Source organism: Musca vetustissima, unplaced genomic scaffold, assembly GCF_032173495.1.
Source record: "Musca vetustissima isolate MV318-11 ecotype Yass unplaced genomic scaffold, APGP_CSIRO_Mvet_v1 utg12511, whole genome shotgun sequence".
In the NCBI taxonomy this organism is placed as follows: Eukaryota; Metazoa; Arthropoda; class Insecta; order Diptera; family Muscidae; genus Musca; species Musca vetustissima.
In genome coordinates, this window is record NW_026873946.1 from 131,227 (window position 1) to 139,327 (window position 8,101).

Sequence of the window (8,101 nt, forward strand, 5' to 3'; positions counted from 1 at the left end):
ATCTACGCCTTTTGGGGACTTTAAAACAAATTCTTTAACAAAATCTACGCCTATCTTTAAAAAAATCTACGGCTTTTGGGGACTTTAAAACAAATTCTTTAACAAAATCTACGCCTATCTTTAAAAAAATCTACGCCTTTTGGGGACTTTAAAACAAATTCTTTAACAAAATCTACGCCTATCTTTAAAAAAATCTACGCCTTTTGGAGCCTTTGAAAAAAATTGTTTAAAAAATCTACGCCTTTTGGAGATTTTCTTTAAGTCTTTAAAAAATCAACGCCTTTGGATCCTTTGAAAAAAAATTAATGCCTGTTGGAGCCTTAGAAAAAAATCTTAAAAAAAATCACGCTTTTGAAAAAGATTTATAAAAATCCACGCCTTTGAAACAAATTTAAAAAAATCGCCTCTATAGAGGCTCCCTTCAGCTTGTCTATAAACAATTATCAACCCGCCTATAAGTATTCCGTTCATCTCCCTTTAGCATGTCTATAAAAATTGCTTCAAACTCGTCTATAAATACTCCCTATAGATCGTCTGTATATAAGGACTCTTCATCGATGCCGTTAATGGACTCAAAACTAAATTACAATCATTCGGCATCGATGTTTCCCCTTGGCAAGGAATTTCTATTGTTTTTATCTGACATTTTTATTATTGGGCAATTTTATGTTCCACAAAAATGAATGTGCCAAGTGTAGTTCAAGATTCCATGAATGAATGAATGCATCTATGAAATAATGTTACGAGGTGATAGCCCCCAAAAGCATTTACAAACGGCATAACTCAAAACATTTTACGTTTACATTTTCGCCGAGGCAATATTGATGAGGTTATTTATTGGTGATGATGCTGCCTGCCGGTGCTTCGGCTGTCAAATGAGGATGATGATGAGAGATGAGAACTCCAGCAAACGGACAGGGTTCGCAACACAAACATGTTAATGTTGCGAAAATTGTTTCGTTGTTGCTGTTGTTTTTTTTTCTATTCGACGATTTTATTTGAAATGATTTATACTAAATGCTCAGTAAACATTGACTAACTTATTGACTGGGCAACGGCTGAGTGACTGACTGGTGGACTTGGTAGTCAATTCTATACAAAAAAAAAACAAGCTAACGAAATAGACACGATGCACCTACCAAAACGATGTAAACGATTTTGAGGACGTTTGACACCACACCAACATCATCATCGATTTGACATTCTACGTTCGTAGTGCCACCAAACGAAGTGGTGCTTGGTTGGGTGAGGGGGTGATAGCACCACATTACATTTGTCTCCTCCACATACAGAGATAGGTAGTTATTATTGGTAGCTGTCGTCTGTGGTTAAATTTGCAATGCACAAATCTAAAATTGGGGATAAATGCTTCACCCAGGCACGTTTTTGAAGGTTACAAGCTCAGTGAGTTTTTGTGCCACAGCGGTTCATAGTGAAGTTTTTTTGTTGCTGCCGCTGTGGTGAGACTCATCTTCACAGGCCACAATGCTGATGATAAAGACAACGAAGGCGACGGACGTCGAACGACCACGACGACGACGACAACAACATTGTAAATTTGTTTAGTGCTTGTCTAACAATAGCAACCAACTAATGATGATCACATGCAACGACAACAACAACAAAAACAACAACACAGGCGAAATAATCTGGACACAGTGTTGCAATAGTGGCAATAAAATTGCACAAAAATCATATATTAAGAAAATATTTTATTGTTAAGTATATAGAAATAAATACAATGTATATCGTGATAATTTATCATCAGTTTTATATTTTTTGGTTTTGAAATTGAGAGACAATGGGGATTCACCTTGGTTTGAATATTAAAGAAAGTTTGTTGCTTAAGTCTTTTGTTTTGAGTTCAGAGAAAAAAAAGCTATTGAATTAAAAATAAATTATTTTGCATACAATAATATAAAATAAAGGACTATTTTCGACTTTAAAGACTCTTTTCATCTCGTCTATAAAGACTCCCTTCAGCTCGTCTATAAAGACTCCCTTCAGCTCGTCCGTAAAGACTCCCTCCATCTCGTCTATAAATACTCCCTTCAGCTCGTCCGTAAAGACTCCCTCCATCTCGTCTATAAAGACTCCCTTCAGCTCGTCTATAAAGACTCTCTTCAGCTCGTCTATAAAGACTCCCCTCAGCTCGTCTATAAAGACTCCCCTCAGCTCGTCTATAAAGACTCCCTTCAACTCGTCTATAAATACCCCCTTCAGCTCGACTATAAAGACTCCCTTCAGCTCGTCTGTAAAGACTCCCTTCAGCTCGTCTATAAAGACTCCCTTCAGCTCGTCTGTAAAGACTCCCTCCATCTCGTCTATACGAACTCCCTTTAGCTCGTTTATAAAGACTCCCTTCAGCTCGTCTATAAAGACTCCCTACAGCTCGTCTATAAAGACTCCCTTCAGCTCGTCTATAAAGACTCCCTTCAGCTCGTCTATAAAACTCCCTTCAGCTCGTCTATAAAGACTCCCTTCAGCTCGTCTATAAATACTCCCTTCAGCTCGTCTATAAAGACTCCCTTCAGCTCGTCTATAAAGACTCCCTTCAGCTCGTTTATAAAGACTCCCTTCAGCTCGTCTATAAAGACTCCCTTCAGCTCGTCTATAAAGACTCCCTTCAGCTCGTCTATAAAGACTCCCTTCAGCTCGTCTATAAAGACTCTTTTCAGCTCGTCTATAAAGACTCCCTTCAGCTCGTCTATAAAGACTCCCTTCAGCTCGTCTATAAAGACTCCCTTCAGCTCGTCTATAAAGACTCCCTTCAGCTCGTCTATAAAGACTCCCTTCAGCTCGTCTATAAAGACTCCCTTCAGCTCGTCTATAAAGACACCTTCAGCTCGTCTATAAAGACACCTTCAGCTCGTCTATAAAGACTTCCTTCAGCTCGTCTATAAAGATTCCCTTCAGCTCGTCTATAAAGACTACCTTCAGCCCGTCTGTAAAGACTCCCTCCATCTCGTCTATAAGAACTCCCTTCAGCTCGTTTATAAAGACTCCCTTCAGCTCGACTATAAAGACTCCCTTCAGCTCGTCTATAAAGACTCCCTTCAGCTCGTCGTCTATAAAGACTCTCTTCAGCTCGTCGTCTATAAAGACTCCCTTCAGCTCGTTGTCTATAAAGACTCCCTTCAGCTCGCCTATAAAGACACCCTTCAGCAAGTCGTCTATAAAGAATTCCTTCAGCTCGCCTATAAAGACTCCCTTCAGCTCGTCTACAAAGACTCCCAGAATCTCGTTTTAAAAACTCTCCTTAGCACCATCAAAATTGGAATTCTCAATCCACCATATCTTACCCCACTGTGTGCCTCCCCTGAGAAGAATGATAACATTTAAGCCACAAAAATGCATTCGTATTCTTTAAAGGAAAAACGTCCCCACAACAAACAATAAAACGTTTAGCATTGTTGGCCAGCAAAAAAAAATACGGTTTCTTTGTAGACCGACCCATTGGGGAGCGCATCGTCATCATCATTTTAATAGTTCGCTCCTCTTTTGCTGTATAATTCTAAACGAGTTGTTGTTGTTGTTTTCGTTGTCGGATTAAAACGAAATAAAAAACATATGGTTAGCTAAAGGTTATGTCGCACGACAGCATTGCAAATGTTATGCCGAAGAGGCTAGAGACGGGTATTGTTGTTGTCGCCGCATTCAACAGAAGTGATATTAAAAGTGCCAGCAATAGCTGAACCTACCCATCGATCGATCTTTAAGACCAGCTATGTGCAAATTTATTGATTTACATTTTAAAATATGAAATTTTTTTTTCGGCAGAGAAGAAGAAGAAGTAGTGGATATAGAAGACGTTGTCGAAAATGTTTGAATTACTGCCTCAAAATCGTTCAAATGCATGGTTGTCTGTATGAATTGTGATGCTGATCTTAAAATATGTAAAGGACCTGACTAAATATTTCAGCTAATGGATGAGGTAGACATGCAATGGCTGTAGGCATTGCAAAACAGATGTACAAACTATGTAATGATGGCAGGGAACACTTAGAGAATTTGTCAATTATGGGATCTCAGATATAGATGTTGTCTATAGAGACTCGCTTCAGACAATGATTTTTTTAAAAAATATTTTTCAAGGGTCATAAGAAGGCCTGGATTTGTAAAACAATGTTTTCAAGGGTCACAAGAAGGCGCTGATTTTTAAAAATATGTTTTCAAGGGTCACAAGAAGGCGTGGATTTGTAAAAATATGTTTTCAAGGGTCACAAGAGGGCGCGGATTTTTAAAAATATGTTTTCAAGGGTCACAAGAAGGCGTGGATTTGTAAAAATATGTTTTCAGGGGTCACAAGAAGGCGCGGATTTGTAAAAATATGTTTTCAAGGGTCACAAGAGGGCGTGGATTTGTAAAAATAAGTTTTCAAGGGTCACAAGAAGAAAAGTATTTTTTTAAAAACCATATAGTCCTAAAGGCGTGCATTTTTAAAAATATTTTTTATTCAACTCGTCTATAAAGACTCCTTTCAGAACATATCATTCAACTAGTCTTTTAAGACACCCTTCATCTCGCTATGAAAGCCTCCCCCTGGGTGTCTATAAACTGAACAGCAGATCATCTATAGCAACTTCCTTAAGGACTCATACAAAGACTCCCCATACCTCTTCTATGGAGACTGACTTCAGCACGTCAATAAATATTCCCTTCAGGTATTCTAAAAAGACTCCCTACAGATCCTTCTATATTTTCGGTGTACACTACTCTAAAAAAGTATTGAAATTATCTATAATGAAATATAATAAGCCGACACTTTGAATGTCGCAGCCTTTGTCGAATATGAACAACGAACGAGGAGGAAGACATATACCAACTATTTACACGCCCCATCAACACCACCCCACCACCCTTAAGTACAGCTTGAAACGACATTTAAAAAATTATCTCACAGTAAGAGAACTGCCTATACAACAGTTGGCAACAATTGGTATTAGCGGGAGGGGCGAAAAGATGAACGGGAAACCATCTGCAACAAAGAAGTTGCGGCTTAGCCTAACTAACAGCCCATCATACTAACAAGTCAAAAAAAATTTCCGAATTGAAATAAAGGCCTTGTGCACGGCTTACACATGACAATAGCTGGCTGGCTAACTGCATAGCATAGTTAACTTAAAATAGAATGACGAATACACAACAAAGTTCGTAGCCAAATATTCGAAATTCACATAATTCAGAATGAACACCCAAAAAAACTATACAAAAAAGTTATTAACTAACTGACACCAGTTACAGCAACAATAACGACAACACCTCCGACAAAAATTGCAAATTGATTAGAAAATCATCTGAGAAAAAAATCTCACGATTTGACTATATCGGTCAAATAGATGCAACAGCAACCGTGAACACCAACAAAAAATTCCGAAAAATTTACTTTGTAGGAACGAACAAAAAAACCATACAAACGCCATAATGCAAAGACATAGATAATGTACGGAGATTATGGCACTAATTTCGTATTCATTTCAATTTTGAAGTTACTCTAATAATGAAATATTTATTTGGTGTTTTTTTTTTATTTCTATTCAATATCACAACAAACAAGATGTTATGTCAATCATTAAATTACTCAATTATAGAGTAATTATTCTTAACGAAGAATGGAAATAATTATTTTTATAACCAATTCTGATTGAGAAAAAAAAATAGGGTGGTACATAATTCAGGGCTGGGAAGAATTAAAAATTATGACGGGGTGAAAGGAATCGATTTAATCGATCTTAAGGGAGTCTTCATAGACGAGCTGAAGGGAGACTTCATAGACGAGCTGAAGGGAGACTTCATAGACGAGCTGAAGGGAGACTTCATAGACGAGCGGAAGGGAGTCTTCAAGGCGTGGATTCCTAAAGGTAAATGTCCCTATATATAATTTACCTAAAGGTAAATGTCCCTATATATCTTGCGATTTGCACGAAATTTGACACAGCGTAATGAATAAGGTCTAGAATGATGTGTGCAAAGTTTCGTGAAAATCGGTTCAGATTTAGATATAGCTCCCATGTATAGCTTCGCCCGATTTTAGGTAAATAATCCACTAAAGTCCCTGGAAATCTTTGAATTTGCACGAATTTTGGCATATTTGGTACTGAATGGCGTCTATAATACTGTGTGCTAAGTTTTGTGAAAATCAGTTCAGATTTAGATATAGCTCCCATATATATTTTCATCCGATTTTAGGTAATTGGTGCACTAAAGACCCTATATATCATTCGATTTGCACGAAATTTGGCATAGTGTATTGAACTGCGTCTATTATAATGTGTACTAAGTTTCGTGAAAATCGGTTCGGATTTATATATAGCTCCCATATATATTTTCGCCCGATTTTAGGTAATTGTTGCACCAAAGTCCCTGGAAATCTTTTCATTTGCACGAATTTTGACATAGCGTACTGAATTAAGTCTAGAATGATGTGTGCAAAATTTCATGAAAATCGGTTCAGATTTAGATATAGCTCCCATATATATTTTCATCCGATTTTAGGTAATTGGTGCACCAAAGTCTCTGTAAGTAATTCGATTTGGACAAAATTCGGCATAGCGTACTAAATTAAGTCTAGAATTATGTTGCTAAGCTTCGTGAAAAGATCCCAAGCTAGGCCGATTGACACAACGTACTGAAGTAATATAAATTAGTCTCTGACAAGTTTCCCTGAAATCGGTTCAGATATAGATATATAACAAAGACGTCTCGTCTGTTAGGATACATATGTAGAATATACCCAAAGTGGTGAAGGGTATCATATAGTCGGCCCAGTCCGACTTTCCCTACTGGTTAAAAATATGTATATTTATATAGGTCCTTAAAAATATGTTTCAACATTCACGCCTATATAGGTTCATAAAGAAATATTAAATATTTTAAACATTCACGCCTATGTAGGTCCGTAAAATTATTTTTAAAAATCCACGACTATGTAGGTCCTTAAAATTTTTTAAAACATTCACGCCTATGTAGGTCTTTAAAAAATTATTTTAAAAACCCCCCGACTATGTAGGTCCTTAAACATTATTTTTAAACATTCACGCCTATATAGGTTCTTAAAAAAATATTTTTTCAACATTCACCCCTATGTAGGTCCTTAAATTTTTTTTTTAAATCAACGTCTATGTAGGTCCTTAAAATTTTTTTTGAAAAACCCACGACTATGTAGGTCCATAAAAATTATTTTGAAAAATCCCCGCCTATATAGGTCCTTAAAAATGTTTTTGTTTTAAAATTTTTAAAAATTCACGCCTATATAGTTTCTATCGAAAAATTATAACAAATCCACACCTATGTCTGCAAAGTAACTGGATAGTATACCCAACCTAAATTCAACCTTACAGATCCAACCCAGTTCGTTAAACAGCAAAATTTTCGGAATTTTTTTTTTCTGAACTTCATTTAACACTCTCATCTCTGGCAATATCAATTTTAAATATCGAATTGAATTCATTTGAAAACGATATTGCAAATAACGTCAGCAACAATGCTAACAACAACAACAATGCCAACAACATTAAAATAAAAGCAGCTACTATGGATGCTGCTGTCGGTTCAGTTGTTGCTGGCGAATAATCCATTCATTCGTTCATTCATTCGGTGTTGTATTTCTCGAGCGATAAAAAGATAAGACATTGCAAAGGGTAAGCAAAACAAACAACAACAAAAATTATTTATACAATTTCAAACATGCAACATAGAACAACACCGAAATAAACAAAAACAACAAGTCGCAACGACAGACAGACAAACATTCAGCAATGACGATGATGATCCCTCCGCTAGAAATTTTGTTTTTTTTTTTTTGTGATGTGGAAAATGTTAAATGTTTTATTCTTTTCGGTTGTTGCCGATGATGATGATGTTGTTTTTTTGTTACGGATGCTGCCAGTAGTAGTAGCTTCTTGTTAGAGTAGAAGAAGAATACCTTTGAAGCTGCAACTGCATACGTTAGTATGATCGGTGTGTTTGCCCACGTTTGGCCATATCGTAGATTTTGCGCTTCGTAGACGACGAGATGATACGAGACGACTACTACCTTTGACCTATCGTGGCAAGGCATTCGTTGTTGTCGTCGTCGTAGTCGGCGATCCATTCATTCATC